We start from the raw sequence: 15,669 nt of genomic DNA, 5'->3' as shown, positions 1-15,669 counted from the left end.
TGAATGATTAGACAGACAAACAATATATATAGGATGTAGTATTTACAGAGCATATTTATTTTAATGATCAATCAGTCGTATTCCGCAGAGGAACTAACGTGATAAACTTTCAAGTTATTATTTATTATATATATCATTTTTATACACATTAAAGCATTAGCTTTTTGCCAATTATTTGGGGGCCCACTTGGAATATCCTTAGTGGGCCCCGGACCACAGGTTGAAAATCACTGCTCTAAAGCAGTGGTTCCCAAAGTGGGGTCCGGGGACCCCCAGGGGGTCTGTAACTCTGAGAGTGTACATTTGGTTCCATTTGTACACTCTGAGTTTAATTAACATTGATTTTACAATATAAATTGGGGTCGCAGAAACTAGCCTATCTACAAATGGCAATCGCATACAGTACATTTTATTTTGTTTAGTTTATCTACTAAATCTTTTATTTTAAATGTGGACTCTGCCTTATTGTAGGGTCCCCTATTGTAACTAATCTAACTGATTCCAAATGTCCGTTATTGCAGCAAACTTGTCTGTTTCTTTGCGTGCTTCTCTGGTGTCCTTGTCGTCAAATCGCAGGTATCGCATTATGGATTTGAAACGGTCACGAGACATTGTTTCTCTCACCGTCTCATTCCCCCATGCCCCTTTCGCCCACAGTTGATTCAATGGATAACCAGATGTCGACATCGCACGAATGAAAAACACGCTGATGAATGCTTTCAGTTCAGTAACAGACAGATCCCATTCTTGATTCTGTCCATCACTGCGGGCAAACTTCACTGTGCAGTCTTTGACGTTTTCCAACATGTCGGGGTCAAACATACACAAAAAACTGCTCAACTCGTCGTGGATTCTGACTTTGGCAAAAGCAGTAGGACCTGGCCTGGCATTTCCCCTCACTGTATATGTATCTTTATTCTTTTCCCTTTTTGCTTCCTATATGAATTCCTGTTCTACTGGCTGGTAGCCTATGTCTTGTATAGGGCCTTGTATATCTTTTTATTTTAAGCATGCCGCCGCATTCTGTCAGAGCAGAGACATATTTATTTAAAATAATCCTGTCTCGCACGGCCTATATAGAGCCAATGAACGGAGCACATTCCCTCAGCATGTATTATTATTAACGAAAAACATAAATACTAGCCTACTATTTTATTGGTCTAGTTCAGTTGATTTAAACAAAAGTAATACATTCAGTATAGGCCTGGTTTTGATATAATGATGCGCTATAACAGAACAGGAATTCATCATATAGGAAGCAAAAAGGGAAAAGATACATATACAGTGAGGGGAAATGGGGTGGGGGGGGGGCCTACATTTAAACATAAATATTGTCTGAGAAGTTGAGAATTGGTGTCATGCACATATATATGCACCACACATTCCTGCTGTTGTCACCACGCGGTAGCAAGATATGCAGTTATCTGTGAACTGATTCCAAATGTCCGTTATTGCAGCAAACTTCACTGTGCAGTCTTTGACGTTTTCCAACATGTCGGGGTCAAACATACACAAAAAACTGCTCAACTCGTCGTGGATTCAAAAAGGGAAAAGATACATATACAGTGAGGGGAAATGGGGTGGGGGGGGGGCCTACATTTAGGCCTACATGGGACAAGCTATATATATATATATATATATATATATATATTTCCCTATTTGTCTATTGGTATGTCTCTAAATGTTTTGATGAATTGAACAATGTGGACCCTGTTGTAAACAAGTGTAATGCTTCATTGGGTTAATATAGTATGTTTTTGAACGAATATTTGGGCCTAAGCAGTTTTTTGTGTGTGTGTGTGACCAGTGTTGCTCGTCGACTCGGGAAATGGGGTGGGGGGGGGGGATTCAGGTTTTACAGAGGCCACTTCGAATTGCAGCCATCCGTATAGGTGCCACACATCAGGGGTTGGGGGGGTTGGGCAGGCGCACACTGACACAAAGGGCACCTACGGATGGCTGCAATTCCGAGTCGACTAACACTGGTCACACACACACACAAAAAACTGCTTAGGCCCAAATATTCGTTCAAAAACATACTATATTAACCCAATGAAGCATTACACTTGTTTACAACAGGGTCCACATTGTTCAATTCATCAAAACATTTAGAGACATACCAATAGACAAACGTTAAAAAAAATACAGTGAGGGGAAATGGGGTTTCTGGCCAGTGTTGCCACATCTGCTGTTTATAAGCGATTTTGGGATTGTTGTGACTGTTGTCACAATGTGTCACATTGTGAGTGGGCTATATACAGAATTCCAATGCATTGACAGAGAGGGCGTGGTGACAACAGCAATTACCGCGCAATCACCACGCCCTCTCTGTCAATGCATTGGAATTCTGTAGTAATATAGCCCACTCAAACTTTGTCTAATATTGTTTTAGAGCAGTGGTTCTCAAACATTTCAATCTACAAAGATAATCCCAAAATCGCTTATAAACAGCAGATGTGGCAACACTGGCCAGAAACACACACACACACAAAACTGTAGGCCCAAATATTCGTTCAAAAACATACTATATTAACCCAATTAAGCATTACACTTGTTTACAACAGGGTCCACATTGTTCAATTCATCACAACATTTAGAGACATACAAATAGACACTTCTATGTGGCTAAAGAACAGAACATGAGTTAAAATTCCAGGGTTAAACATTGCAGAGTTGATTTCAACTCCCAAAGTGTCATTTTAACACCTTCAGATTTAAATTGGGTTCAGTGTTGGAGTCATTTGAAAGAGTTGATCACGCCAGTGTTACCAAACTCAGCCTAGAGTTAATTCCACCCCAAAAGTGTAGTTTTAACACTATCCCTTTTTGCTTCCTATATGATGAATTCCTGTTCTGTTCTTTAGCAACATAGAAGTGTCTATTTGTATATATATATATATATATATATACTGTAGGTGCAGGTGCACACACACACACACACACACACACACAAAACTGCTTAGGCCCAAATATTCGTCCCATGTAGGCCTAAATGTTTTTATGATCGAATGTGACCAAATAGTTCCCTTTGAGAGTGCAGGTTTTATTTTTCGTTTTAGGCTTACGTTATAAGTTATATACTATGCATAGTCAATACTAATAGACTGCATTTAATGTTAAGTTATGTTCTGTAAAATATAGGCAAATATTGAGAAGTTGAGAAGTATGCATCCTGCATGCTGTTGTCACCACGCCCTCTATCAATGCATTGGAATTCTGTCGTCATATAGCCCAATCAAAATCAATTGACATTTAAATTAGCCTATACAACTTCGATGCAAAAAATGTGTATAAAGGCACATGCAATGTGTGGACAGGTCATTTCACGATCATGATTCGAAGAAATAAGCCGAGGGAAAGACGCTACACAGCAGAGGAGGCAGCCAGCATTCTGCTCGGGCAGACGGCTTTTGGCGACATAGACAGCGAAGATGACAATGTCGGAGGAGAGGAACAGGCTGAAGAGTACTACCCGCCAGCTTCAGATTCATCAGATAGCGAATCTAGCGAGGCAGATGACACAGAGGATTTACCTCAAACATCCCAGCCCGAGACTACTACTGAGACAAGTAAAGATGGAACAATATGGTCTTCGATGCAACCCGGTGCTGGCCGCGGCAGACTGCCAAAGCGTAATATCTTCACAGCCAGGCCAGGTCCTACTGCCTTTGCCAAGGTCAGAATCCACGACGAGTTGAGCAGTTTTTTGTGTATGTTTGACCCCGACATGTTGGAAAACGTCAAAGACTGCACAGTGAAGTTTGCCCGCAGTGATGGACAGAATCAAGAATGGGATCTGTCTGTTACTGAACTGAAAGCATTCATCAGCGTGTTTTTCATTCGTGCGATGTCGACATCTGGTTATCCATTGAATCAACTGTGGGCGAAAGGGGCATGGGGGAATGAGACGGTGAGCGAAACAATGTCTCGTGACCGTTTCAAATCCATAATGCGATACCTGCGATTTGACGACAAGGACACCAGAGAAGCACGCAAAGAAACAGACAAGTTTGCTGCAATAACGGACATTTGGAATCAGTTCACAGATAACTGCATATCTTGCTATGTGCCTGGAGGAAACATCACGGTCGATGAGCAACTCTTCCCATCCAAGGCAAGATGTGGATTTACGCAATACATGGCCAATAAACCAGACAAGTTTGGAATTAAGTTCTGGATTGCTGCCGACCTGGACAGCAAATACTTCCTGAATGGATTTCCATACCTTGGAAAGGGCCAGTACCGCAGCAGGTGATTTATTTTCCTTTTCTAATAATCAATAATCATTTAAAATGTCTTTACATCAAAGCCTATTATGTATATATTTTTGCGTTGTAATAACCATTACACCTTCTCCCTGTCATTTGTATATATAGTGATGGCGTGCCGCTCTCTCAAGACGTGGTCCAGAGGCTGGTAGCACCATTCCTCGACAGAGGCCGAAACATCACAATGGATAACTTTTTCACTTCGATGAAGTTGGGGCAGTCTCTCCTAGCAAACAACACAACGATACTTGGAACTGTGAACAGACAGAGGCGAGAGTTGCCTCCATCCGCACGTGGAAAAGAACAGCTGTTCCACACACAACTGATGACAAGTGATGGTGCCACACTGACGATTTACCAAAGCAAAGCAAACAAAAACGTTTGCATTCTAAGCACCATGCACCGTTCGATCGTGATTGGTAAAGACCCCAAAGCGAAACCAGAGTCTGTAACGGACTATAATGACACGAAATGGGGAGTGGACATTTTGGATCAGATGGCACGAAACTACAGCGTCAGACTTGGCACCAGGCGTTGGCCAATGGCTGTCTTTTACAACATTCTGGACCTGGCTGCCATCAATGCCTATGTGTTGTACAAACAGTGCTTGAACAAACCGCAGCTCACCAGGAGAGAGTTCCTACAGGACTTGGCACTACAGCTCCGCGAGGAACACATGGGTGAAAAGGACTCAGTCATGCCACCACGCACCCCTCGGCGCCAGCAGCGCAGCGCACTGCAGCCGCTGCCTACCACACCACAGAACCAGCAAACTGCCAAGAGGAGACAGGATGGTCCACAGACACCAGACACGCCCAAGAAGCGACGGCAGTGTCAGCTTGACAGATGTGGAAACAAGACGCTATCCAGCTGCCACAAATGTGGCAAACGGGCATGTGGCACATGTACGGGAACAATTACAATGACATGTGTCAAGTGTCTCTAAGTATAGCAACAGAAACTGGATTTGTGTTTTCCCTGATTTTATTTCGCTTTATATTTACTTTCTTTCATGCTTTCTGATATTGTGAACAATAAGAAAAAATAAACATGGTTGAATTAACACAAAGTATTCATTATTTACCGCGTGGTGACAACAGCAGGAATGTAAAATACAGTGAGGGGAAATGAGGTGGGGGGGGGGATTCAGGTTCTACAGAGGCCAGGGGTTGGGCAGGCGCACACTGACACAAAGGGCACCTATACGGATAGCTGCATATTCGCTATCGTTATCGAATTAAACAATATCAAACGAACTTGCATAAAGGTGACAATATTTATAGGCTTCGTTGTTTGTGAGAGAGACGGGGGAAAAAGCCTCAGTAATCAGACTTTAATTCAGGCTTACATAAACTATGCAATATGCATATAGAAAAACATTTGAATGATTAGACAGACAAGCAATGTATATAGGATGTAGTATTTATTAATATTATACTGCAAGTAATTTAATTGAAAACAGCACAGCACGGCTGTCGCAGAGCTCATCTCGATGCGGGTATGCGCCTGGAGAAAAGAGAACAAAAAGCCACGAAATTAATTTATTTATTACATAATACTTATTTGGAGTGAACATGACAATGACGAGTAAATAAATATTAACCCGACTCCCGTTCGATAAGTTTTTTAGCCTGGACATTTCCGCATTTAGCTGAAAACGGGCTTATAGCCTACTATTATATTTAGCCTGCCCAACTAGTTACTTTGACCAACAGTATTTCAAGCAGCCTATAGTTCACATACATGACGAAATACGACATTAGAGTTATATATTGTCATTTTTATATAGAGGGGGAAACATTATAGGCTACGCGATGTAATTAATATATATTTGATTGATTGTGCCAAATAATCGCCTTTTCCCCTCCACCCCTCTTTACATAACTCGCTTATTTTTTGCTCATTTTAAAAAATTCAAAATACCATGTAAACTACGGAATTCTGGCTTGTGTAGGCCTATGCCCTCTCTACGAAACATATCAAGTTGAAATGTCGGGCAGCTTGCAGATTAACCATTTTCAGAAAAGTCCGTAGCCTACATTTAGGCAATAATTAATGTGCTATTGTGCTATTCTCGGCCAATTTTCTACCGATTGTTCTAATTCCAAATGGCCTATATAATCCGTGAAGTGTACATTTTCATTGGGTGTATAATAATGTATTCATAAGAGAGGGAAGAAAAAATAAATAAAAGTGAGTGCGTGTAGGCAACAATGACGTCTCCAGCTGAAGAGGTGTGAACGAGTGGTGCGGGGGTGGGGGGATAAAGGGGGAGAGCGGTCGAATGGGCCGATATAGTCAGACTGAGTAAGAGATATATGCCTAAAATCATATTTAGAAAAAGTTTCAAATGGGGAAAAAAACAGAGATGATTTCAATCGAATATTTAGACAAAGTCATGAAAGGGGAACTTTCTCTGGACTCCATGGGCTGAGAAAATAAACATTGAAATCTCAAATTCGGTCAGAACGGCTGCTCAGACTTCCTAGTGTTAACATTATGATTATGATTATCTTTACCTCTATATTACAATGTGGTATACAGTACAGTATGTATTGTACAGTGGGGGGGGGGTGTTTGTATTGGTGAAAATATGATTTCACTTTTTCCCCATCATTGCAATTATCTCCTTCGGGGCCACAGCTTCCTGTATGGCAGTGTATGCAGTGGTGTAAAGTAACTAAGTAGATGTACTTAAGTACAATTTGTACTTGACTTGAGTATTTTTCCAACACTTATTTCTACTACTTTGTAGATTTGGATTATTATTACAAAACATACTGTACATTAACCACTTCAGCCCTATATACATTTTGGCTGATCTACAAGCTGATCTGCTATTTTCAAAAGATTGTCTTTACATGAAATTGGACATTCTGCATAATGACCACTTTTGCTTATACTTTAAGTACATTTTGATGCCAATTGCCAAACCTACTGTATACCGTACCTTTTATACTTTTACTCAAGCTAATTTTGAGACTTTTACTTGTAACAGAGTATTTGGACATTGCAGTAGGATAACTTTAGTTTGTTTCAACCAAGGTTCATGGTTTAGGTTGTAATTAGAGCAATTAAAAGATGGCTGTTACATTTTCTCGATTCGCTGCTTTCTTTCATTTTAGCGATTTTAGCTATTTTTGACAGGGGGCGGGGGCATTCGAACGGTTGGCTATATATGTATTTTTTTTAATGCTGTCAAAGTTAACGCGTTATTAATGCATTAACGCAACACCTTATTAACGGCACTAATTTTTTTATCGCATTAACGCAACAAAAAAAAGCACAGCGATTGGCAGGCGGGATGTTGAGGAATACTGGTTCCTGCAATGCACTCCCTTCCCAGACCATAGAGTTATAAGTCCCAGACCCCTTGTTAGGATGTTTAAAGTGGAGTAACAGCCTTCCATTTACATTTCACAAAGGTTTTGCTCGTGTACGTTCCAGTCCAAAAAAGCTTGAGAAACCTGTGCAATTGAATTCATCCATCCAGACCCAAAGCAAAACCCCCGCTGTTAATTTAGCATCGCATTGTAAACAGCTGTGCCTCGTTATAGCCACACACGTTTCTAACTTGCGATCACAGTCTCGATACTTTTCAGTTGTAACTTGTGTGGTACTTTTTTATGGATTTAATTGTAACAGAAAGTTCTATTCCAGACTGTCCACAGTCCCAACTCCCAGTCACGGAGCAGGGACTGACAGTACACACAGAGAGACGAGTGGTCTTGCCGCTACCGCACCACCAGCTAACTAGAAGCCAGCCCAGAGGTGTTGCCAGTATAACTCTATGGCAGAAACAAGCCACCTAGGTCTATACAAAATAAGACAAAAAGAAGCAACACTGGTCGTTTCTGGCCAGTGTTGCCAAATAAGCGATTAGTAAGTAATTTCATTTAATTTATAAGCGATTTTGGGATTATCTTTGTAGATTGAAAAAATATTGGGGGTCCTTTGCTCTTGGCATGAAAATGTTTGAGAACCACTGCTCTAAAACAATATTAGACAAAGTTTGAGCCACAAACACATTGCTCTCTCTCTCTTCTCCTTTTGTATAAATTAAATAGGCCTATTCATGATTCTGCTTATAGAGAAGTAGCCTATGTTAGTTTGTTTTATGGAAACAGTTGTTTGTGTTGAATGTGCTAATTGCACAGAATTATTCAAAAGAGAGAAAATGGGCAAGCCATAAAATAATGCACATTGCACTTGTCTTTTCATACGTGGAAAAAAGGTAAATAAAAAAAGTAACATTCAATGTTGTCAAACCTGATCGGAGCATCTCTACAATACAGCGTTTTCTTTCAGTTCATCATTGAATTTAGAGCAAAAAAGGTTTTGCGATTAATTGCGATTAATCGCGCGATTAACTACACAAATCATGCGATTAATCGCGATTAAAATGTTTAATCGCCTGACAGCACTAATCTTTTTTTTACAAAACTTTACGGCGATTTCTTTATTGTTATTTACTTTAGTCCTACTAGACCCCAGGAAATTACATCGGGCCACAAAAGATCACAGGAACTACTGAATGTGAAGGGGATACTAGGGGGATGCCATATTCTGATGTGTGTCATAAGCTCAATATGTCAGTTTGTCACATCCCTCTTCACATAGATCCCGTGATCTTTTGTGGCCAAAAAACTAAATGCCAAGTTGTCCTTAAAGTAAAAACAAACAAACATGTCAGTACTTTTTCCATCACTCACTGGCTTCCTGCATGTGGGCCTGGCAGATGTGGCAGGAATGTGTTGATCTCCCACTGAGAGCCCATATCCAGTCTAGTGCTGTGACTCAGGTGTCCTGCTGACACACACACACACACGCACGCACGCACACACACACGCACGCACGCATGTGCGTGCGCACGCACGCGCGCACGCACGCGCACACACACAGTACACCACTTTATAGTGACACTCTTGATCACACGTCCAATGTCACTCGATATAGTGTGAGGTCGGAGGAGGATGTGTGTGGGAGATTGCAGCGGCGTTGGGCTTTCATGTATAGAGCATAGCATTGTGTGTGTGTGTGTGTGTGTGTGTGTGTGTTCTACTGTTTCCCAACAAAGAAACATTTTACTAATAAGCTCCATTCTGCTGGGGTCATGTGAGAATCACAGGGCCTCAAGCTGTATGGAACTGTCTCCGAATGATTGATACCCTCAGGGTTCACTGGAATTCCATTGAATCATTTTCTAGGAGGTCCATACATCTGCATATTGCTTTTCTTTGCGTCTCAATCCATACAGAATATACAGTATATAGGTCATTCTAATCCGGTGCCTTTGGCTATGGCTTGCTTGCCACTGAATATGCGTAACACAGCTAATAGCTATCTTGATCGGGCCAATCGGAGTCTCTCTCTCCCGCCATCTCTGACAGCGTTAGTCATGTGTAATATGTTGCTGAATGCACGGATGATCGCAGAACCCCTGGGAGTTTGGATTAGCAAACCAAGGATGCTACTGTACATGTCAGTTATTTTTTGTATATTATTTAAGGGTTTACTAGGGTGTATTTCTGCCTGGTTGCCTGGTGATAGATTAGAATTGGAATTCTGCTGCTTGTTTGACAATACTGTACCTGTCTGTGTATTCACATTCGTGCAGCAGCAGTGTTGAGTTCGTCTACACAACTATGACGAAAAATGTTCGTCGACTACCTATTTTCACTGATGAAATCTAAATAAAAACTAAATAAAAAAACTGATGACTAAAACTGAGACTAAATATACTGACAATTTCATCAATAGATAAAAACTAGACTGGCAGGGTCTAGTGGAGAAGAGATCCAGTGGAACTAAAACACAAGTAATTTTATGTTTGCTTGCGCTCAGGTATTGCGCTCTGAAAATAGCAGATCTACAAGCTCACAACGCGTTGCACTGAAACGTGTTGTGATCTTGTAGACTGGTTATTTTCAGCCTGCAACAAACTGTAAAAACAGCCATCACAAAAGAAACTTGTCGACAAAATCAACTGTAGATTTAGTGAACTAAAATCATATACTTAGTCGACTAAAACTAGACTAAGACTAAAACATTTCAGGTGAAAATATGACTCAAACGTAACAGAATATTATTCAAAAGACTAAGAGAAGAGTAAGATTGCAAGGAATTCCATAGGATTTGATGACTTTGCTCGACTGATGTTTTGACTGGTCGGGGTGTGAGGTATTTCAGCATTCATATATTAATGGGGTGTCGTTCATAAGGGTATACACAGACACATGAAGGGACATGAACGTTTTTCTGTCATTTCCACAGACTAAATCAATGCAGTCCGACACTCAAATGTCAAATGTCTAGCTCATCCTATAATAAATCACATATCCCAGGTTTAATGTCTCTTACATAATTTTTTGAGTGGTGCAACCACTCCCTTACAGAGCTGTGTGGGTGGGTGGGTGGCTGCCTGCCTGCCTGGCTAGCTGGCTGGCTGGGTGGGTGGGTGGGTGCGTCTGAGCACGAAAACAGCATGGTTGTTTTTCACCACCTGTGCGCACCCTAACACACTCACAAACACACACGCACATATTATTAACTGTATATATGATGATTCCGGGTGAGCCAGTACAGTACAGTGACAGTACAGTAGAGGGTACAGTAGAGGGACCCCCACACTGTATTTCTCAACCGTTTCGGACGGGGAAGCCCTCATGGCTGCACGGTCTCTTCTGAAACACAACGGTATCTCTTCATCTTACAGTATAGAAGCTCAAAACGGAAGCAGTTTTATCAGCCACAATGTACCGATCAGGTTCGCCTTGTCAGGTTCGCTCCTTGTTCGTGCATTATTTGCTCTGTAAATGTGTGTTTAACCCATTTTGGGGCGGGAACCCCTTTTGGTGTTGAAAAATAGCAGATCTACAAGCTCATAGAGCTACGAGCTTGTAATTCTGCTATTTTTGAAAAATCTTGAAAATGTGCCACAAATCTTTGAATATATATTCTTTCAGAGCGTTTTGAACTCAAATCTTTGCTTCTGGGGGAGTCCCTGGAACTATATATTTTCAGATGGTGGTCGGCAGCCAATTACATATAATTTTTGGGGGTCCTTGACATGAAATATTGAGCACCACTGACATAGAAACATAGGTATTTCAGAAAACTGTCATGATTTAGAAGACTTTTTTTCTTTTTTTCCCGACGTCAGGCCTAAATGGGTTAACTCGAGGCAGGTCTCATTATACCACAGTACATGCTGTTTAGACAGCCGCTGGAATTATTACTCACTTCAGCTATCTATCGCAGGCAGACAGTCAAAAAGCGGCTGCCTGCTTGTTTCGCCTCTAGTGAGTTTAATTATTGCTACAGTAACTTTGAGATGCAAAGACAATGGCGTCACAAAGAATATGTCAGAACGTTGCACTGTGTTTTGTGCAACGTTGTTCAGAGGTTCTTAGAATGCTTTCCTCTTAGGATAGATGCAGATAAACATGGCCTAATGGAGATGTCATTTGGTTGCACGCACGCACGCACGCACACACAGGTACACATGTACATGCATGCACAGACACACATACGCACACAGACAAACACACATAGATTAGTTAAATCAGACATGCAAAAAATGAAGCAAACCGGATAATGATTTAGATGGTGCTTTGCAACTGTCAGCGTTTGATCATCGGCGACTAAAAAAAGCGACTGATCGTGTTCCTGTTTCGGCAGCGAGCGTGACACATACAGGTATATCAGAGATAGAGAGAGAGAGAGAGAGAGAGAGAGAAATGATGTAGGCAAAGCAATAGGAAGGTGATAGAGTGATGTGCAGACAATGACACAGAGGTCAATCTTTATTGTACTGTCCTCAGACAGGGGCTAATTCCATGATGTAACTCAGCCTGTGACAGCTCCTCATACTACTCTACCCCCCCCCCCCCCCCCCCCCCTCTCTCTCTCCCTCTGTCTTCAGAGACGTCCTTCTTTCCAGAAATAAACTAGAGTTACCACTTAATCCCTATTTCAGAAATAGGTGATCTAGAAATTCCCGGTCCTTCATTGCCATTCCCAGTTCCTGTTGTGATGACATCAGGGAACGACAGTTTTCTGCTTTGAGGCAGGATTCCAGAGAAGAAGGGAAGATATAACCTCATGATCAGCTCTGTAGCAGTAGCCGGCAAACTGTGTTCTTCTGGATCGGACTAGTGAAGAAACACGGGGAAGGTTGCCGTATATTAGAGAAGTCGATGGGTGGCTCTTCCAAGAGAGATGAGGCGAGGCGCTTTCATTAGAATGCGGGTGTAAGTGCCATCCAACCATTTCAATAATTTCTTTGAAAGTGTCCATGTCTCGGAGTAGAATTGGCTCGACGGTCGTCCTAAATATTTTTACTTTGAACATTTTACTAAGCTGGGGTGACCAGATCTTACAGTATGCATGTCATTGCAGGCTGACCAGGCCATACCCTTCCTAATTGCCTATCATGACGTGGACGGCCATGGATTGATTTGAGATGTTATCAACCGATATCAACCAGTAGGTTACTTATCAAGACCATGCACTGGAGCCAGTAGGCTCAACTCTATGTATACTGGAGCCTACTGACTGTGATTAGGAAACACGGAAATGAATCCGCCGAAGCGAAAACATTGTGAAACTGACTCACGTGGCCGGTTAAGACTGATATAAGGTTAGGGGACTTACGTGGCCGGTTAATACTGATATGAGGTTAGGGGACTCACGTGGCCGGTTAAGACTGATATAAGGTTAGGGGACTTACGTGGCCGATTAAGACTGATATGAGGTTAGGGGACATACGTGGCCGGTTAAGACTGATATGAGGTTAGGGGACTTACGTGGCCGGTTAAGACTGATATGAGGTTAGGGGACCTACGCGGCCGATTAAGACTGAGGTTATGGTTAGGGTTAGGGTTAGAGTTAGGGTTAGATTTATGGTTACAGTTAGTCAGACGGTTAGTGCGACCAACGCCACGTCGGACGTCTCCGCGTTTCCTAATCGCAGGCTCGATTGAATCGTCTTGATAAGTAACCTACTGGTTGATATCGGTTGATTTTCATACGAAGCCGCTAGCAATTGCCATCCCCTGGGATCCCAAATGACTCCCATTCATTCACACAGCTAACAGAGTTATGCTTGCTGTCGGGTTGCCAAGTCTCGCAGGCTTCTTCCTGGACCGTTTGTCTCAGCAGGAAACATTGCCAACCGGCTCAAATAGAAGGCAGGAACCATGCACTCACACCATTGTACTTGAATGAAGGAGCGCACACACACACACACACACACACACACACACACACACACACACACACACACACACACACACACACACACACACACACACACACACCTCACATGCATGCACGCTCGCAGATAGAGTACAGGCACAGTGTAGTATCATCATCGGTAACACATTGTAAGGAGATGCTGAGGGGCCAGGTCCTGTTTAGGAAATGGACTGGCTAACGTTCAGTGACTTGATGGTCTCAATAACTCGGCTGCTCATTTATTCTGGGCTAATGGATGTAAACGCCACCTTGCCCTGCTAATGGAAGCTGAATCATCTTTTAACTCTAAAGGGTCATTCAGACCGCAGCGTTTATTCTCTAGTCTCGTGTAGCCGCCAGACAACTCTATTCCACAATCTCCGAATGCTCTGGAACTATACGCCTGCTGAAATACGGACACGGAAGATGGCATCTGTTCGTCATTTTCCGTTCACGAAAATAATATATTTCAAAATATCTTTACAAACACACTCTCACACATTTGTTTCAGGAATCTCCCAGATAGCGCAAATACAGCACTCACGCGCCACACACACACACACACACACACACACACACACACACACACACACACACACACACACACACGGAAAACACAACTTACACATTCTAGCGGTGTCATTATGTAATAGTTACTACTAGTTTCTGGGAGAGAGAGCTCACATCTCAGCCCCAGGCACAACTGAGCATGCATGGTGGAAAGTAACTAAGTACAATTTTGAGGTATTTTTGTGTACTTGAGTATTTCAAATTTCCAGTACTTTTAGTTGTACTGCACTACATCTCAGAGGCAAATATTGTACTTTTACCCCACTGCATTTATTTGAAAACTGTAGTTACTAGTTAATTTGTAGATTTTGATATACAAAACATACCACTGACTTCAGCTCATACATACATACATACATACATACATTTGAAAACATGAAATGGGACATTCTGCATAATGAGTACCTTTACATTTGGTACTTCATGTACATGTCACGTCAGTATTTTTGTACTTTTACATTTTGAATACCAGACTTTTACTTTTACAATTTAGTCATTTAGCTGACGCTCTTAATCCACAGCGACTTACATGAAGCAAGAACAAAAAGCATGGCAATACATCACGTATACAAAGTAGTTATCATGACACATGCGTAAGCTAAGAACGTAACTGTGGAATATCTATATAATGAAACTATACATACTATACTATACTATACATATATACTATAAAGTGCTATGACTACATAAAATGCAATTCTAGTGTTGTCTACGTAACATGCTATAAGTCTGTATAAAATGCGATCTAAGTCTACATAAAGTGCTTGTCTGAGGGGCTAGTAACAGTATTACTATATTGCAGTATTGATACTTTTACTTAAAGTAAAACATTTGAGTGCTTTTCCCACCACAACTGAGGCCTAAAATAAGGTATTTGTGTGCGCGCGTGGAGAAGAAAGCAGGCCAGAGTGAGACAGCATCCTTTCACAACGTGACACACAGCTGTGTGTGAATGAATGACAGCTCCACTTCTGCCTGGCAAAGTAGGTCGACTTGCTGCCATCCCACCCAGCCCCCTCTGGTGAAAGAGCTGCATGGCGGATAGACAGACACTGCAGAGAAAAATATGTTTTTTTGTGTGTGCGTGTTTGCATGTGTGTGCATGTGTGCGTGTGTGTGTGCGTGCGAACGGGCGGGTGGGCGTGAGTGTCATACAGAATGATAGGTTTAGGCAGAGAGACAGCAATGATGATACAAATAGAGGAACCCAGAAACGTAAAAAGAGAATCAGCACACAGTGTTGATTTCACGTCCAACGCTTTGAGCGTCCAGTGCTTTGAGATGGTTTTGACTCTGTCTCTATTTAGCCTCGCAGACCCAGGCGTTTTGTTTTCAAAAGAAAGAAGAAAATCCCACCCGTGTGAAGTGAGTGGTGCAACTCCGTGTGGGGGTACCCGGGGAGTCCCTGGAAGTTCCAGGCCCACAGGACCACGGCCAGGGTGCCGGCCCAGTTCCGGCGAGCCGGCCCACGTCCGAAACGGTTGAGAAATGACAGAGTTACCGTGTGGGGGTCCCTCTACTCTACAACACCGCATGTGGTGGTGGTGGTGGTGGTGGTGGTGGGCGGCGGCAGTGTGTTGCACACGGAACGGAA

Source organism: Protomyctophum parallelum (genome assembly GCF_964188405.1).
Source record: "Protomyctophum parallelum genome assembly, chromosome: 22".
NCBI classification, from domain to species: domain Eukaryota; kingdom Metazoa; phylum Chordata; class Actinopteri; order Myctophiformes; family Myctophidae; genus Protomyctophum; species Protomyctophum parallelum.
Note: the sequence above shows the minus strand (reverse complement) of the source record.